The sequence below is a fragment of the Zea mays genome, chromosome 2 (assembly GCF_902167145.1).
Source record: "Zea mays cultivar B73 chromosome 2, Zm-B73-REFERENCE-NAM-5.0, whole genome shotgun sequence".
Lineage (NCBI taxonomy): Eukaryota > Viridiplantae > Streptophyta > Magnoliopsida > Poales > Poaceae > Zea > Zea mays.
The window spans coordinates 231486198-231489566 of record NC_050097.1 but is presented as its reverse complement, the minus strand read 5'-3'; the positions used below and the strand labels follow the sequence as shown (position 1 = coordinate 231489566).

Genomic DNA, 3369 nt, shown 5'->3' with positions numbered 1-3369 from the left:
CTTTACTGTTGGTGAATTCGTAGGATGATTTTGGCAAATATCTATTAGTGTCAAGTAGACATTCTGGTCTCTGTTCTGCCTGTGTCTTCCCATCATTTCTGCCCAACATTCTTTCTATTTGGAATGCAATTGGTCACTCCTTTTTTACCCCTCTGGGTCAGCTGTACTTACGGAGAGTGGCGAGTTCCTCTTATCAGCTAGAAGGAACCGCAAAACAAGCTGCACGAGTATATTATCTCGATGGATGCTGACAACATATATGATGCTGACAACATATATTGGAAAGCTGAGGTAATAGAATTGAAAGGCAAGTGAATGGGTTGACTGTCTTGTTTTTGCCTGGTTTGTCTGATTATGTCGCCTAATCGAGATATTTGTCGTCATTTCCAGGTCAAACTTCCTCAGCACAAAATTTATGATCTCTAACATGCAGCCGCCTTATAATGGGGCTGTAGTCCCTCATGCTGGCCGGACAAATCGGAGATTCGACTCCAGGAATGTCTCCCTAAGGTACTAACAGGTAGCTACAATATACTTCATTTGACATATCTCTGCTCCAGGGAGGTCTCCCCTAAAGTGCCAACTGGTCTGCAATTAGGGGATGCAAGTTTTTATATATTAGAATAGGAACATAAAACCTTGATACATCCAAACAAATATCAATTTATCATTTGCTCTTTTGTGTATAGCATATGCTCCCTCTTTTGCAAGTGTAATTAGATAACATTGACTCCTAGGCTAGAGTGAAATATATGCAGTATATGTTATTACTGTTATTAGGCTATCATATGTTACTTTCATTTTTGCAATATTTATGCTTTCTTTTTTTATGATCTGTAATTTTTGACATAAGAACCATCAGGTAGCAGAGGGTGAATAGAAAATAGAATACCATAAAAAGAGGGGGGAAAGGAGTGCGCTCGTCCAATCCATTCCTTCACGTGTGGATGGCTCAGCAGTGATGGCTTATCTTACATGGTCTATGATTCTTTTGGAATGCTTATGTAATAGTATGTTTGCCAACTGTTTTTGCAACTAAGGCAACTTGGGGATGAGCGACGAGGAGCTCATGGAGCAGTGCGATATGGGCACGTTCAAGGCGTCTGGCCCCGGCGGCCAGCACCGCAACAAGCGCGAGTCCGCCGTCCGGCTGAAACACCTTCCCACCGGCATCATCGCCCAGGTCGGTAGCCTTGCTGAATTAGCTTAAATTCTCAATTACCTCGATCGCTTCGTACAATGATTTATCTGTTCCTAGAATTTGAATGAGGAGAAGGTTGGATATGCAATCACGAATCAGTTGAACTTCACACAAACTGAATGCTTAATCTTTTTTCCCGTAAAATTCCACACAAGTTGTGGAGGATCGGTCACAACATAAGAACCGAGCGTCTGCTTTATCTCGGCTTCGAACCCTGATTGCTCTTAAAGGTAAAAGAATCTAATGTTCTCCAAGTTATGTGTTGTTTCAGAAAAGGAACTATAGGTCTGTTCAACTAATTTAAGAAACATCTTAAGGGGTGCTTGTTTGGGATTATAATCTGCCCAGATTATATAATCCAACAAACTTTGAACTGTTTTTTTGAACTGTTAGTTAATCTGGGCAGATTATAATCCCAAACAAGCACCCCCTAAGTGACCATGAGTCACATACAAATCATAGTGCAGCTTCATAAGAGCTCATATGCCTCCAATTTAACCGCGATGTTTGGTTTCTAGGGACTAATTTTTAGTTCCTCCATTTTATTCTATTTAATCCCTAAATTGCCAAATATGGGAGGGACTAAAAATTAGTCCTTAGAAACCAAACATCCCCTAAGTTCTTATGCTGCCTGATGGATTTAATTTCCATGATCATTAATGGCGCAGTGCTTCAGTTAGGAGGCCGATAAACCTGGAAGACTACACTCCACCTGTTGAGCTTCTTCAGATATTACCCCTGAAGTACAGCGTTAGAGGAAAAGATGTTGGCCCCCAAATCGGTCCAAATAACTCAAAATTTTCTCCAGTATGTTCCTGTTGTTATAATTCAATGGCTAATGCATTATGCATGTGTTTTGCTGTCATTGGTCCTTGCGATTTGCATATTTAAACACCTCCCTTTGTACTTCGTTTTCCACTGGGCAGGAAATGCAAGCATTATTAGACCTGTTGTTTGCTGTTGAAGGTTCTGTATCAGATGCAGCAAAGATTTTAGGGTAACACGTTACATCTATATTCCACTGCTGCGCACAGATGCTAGATGACATCATGTATATTTGCTATAGTTTTACATTCAAGCCACCTCATAATTATCTCGGTGAACTATGACCATAATGCAGCCTAAGCACTGGTGCTTTGTCAAGATTGATTCTGTCAGATGATTCTCTCCGAACGGCCGCGAATGAACTGCGAGCTTCGAAGGTAACCCTGCAAATATGTGAGCTGGCCACAAATGCCTATTCATTGATTAGAGGATACCGCATTCCAAACTTTAGGCTCTAAATTAATCCCAAGAAAAACAATCATATCACATAGTAACCTAGGGTACTAATACGAGGTCCTTATCTAAACAGACCACTGGTGATAGCCAGGTCCATCACATTGTGTTATACCCTACAGTACTTCATCAAATAAATTTTAAGCACATCAGATGGCCAGTAATTCCACATTAGGTGACATGCCTTGATTCCCACTTGAGCAATCTTTACATGAAGTATAATGTACAAGCACCATCCACTCATATCCAGGACAAGTCACTCCATTTGTATAAATATTAAGAGTATTTGGTTCAGAGTATGTTTGCTAAAACAGGATAATTATGTTATGTCATTCTTAACTTCTAAGTGCTGACCAAGTTTTAAATATTATTCGTTTCATTGATTTCCTGCTTACAATACCCTAACGCTCGGTTTGGATGCTTGGAATTGGATTCCATTCTAATAATTGTAATTTAGATATAGATCAATTAAGCTAATACAGTTTTATGTAGAATATATTTATATAATATTGTTAGTCATGAAAAAATATTTATGTGCTATATTTTTATTATAGAGGAGCGAGCTGAATAGCGTGCTATAAGTTCCTACCGGTAAGACTGTGTTTCCAATCCGTGTATATACACTTGATTTGCTTATCATAGCTGGTGAAGTGTAGTTTTTGGTCTTCAATGTATTGTACTTAGCAGGGCTGTCCAAACAGGACCTTGTCCAAACCTTGTTGCTATTTTATTTGGAGAGAAGGCATCCATGCACTCCAATGATGCCATGAAATTCAGTTCATTCAATAAGAACATGGATGATTCATAGGTTACTATTTAAAATGCTTCCTTTGTTGGTTGCATTCAGCTCTTTATTGTGTGATGTTGCATAGTTAAGTACTTAAGTTCTG

The 3369-nt window shown here is 39.3% G+C and overlaps 1 long non-coding RNA gene across 1 annotated transcript; it reads left to right on the top strand.

The window, feature by feature from the left end:
• Positions 1 to 2127: 2127 nt before the first annotated feature.
• Positions 2128 to 3085, top strand: LOC103648055 (uncharacterized). The gene is made up of 3 exons (XR_563210.3): positions 2128 to 2198; positions 2322 to 2403; positions 3034 to 3085. It is a non-coding gene; the product is annotated as an uncharacterized lncRNA (long non-coding RNA).
• Positions 3086 to 3369: the final 284 nt, after the last annotated feature.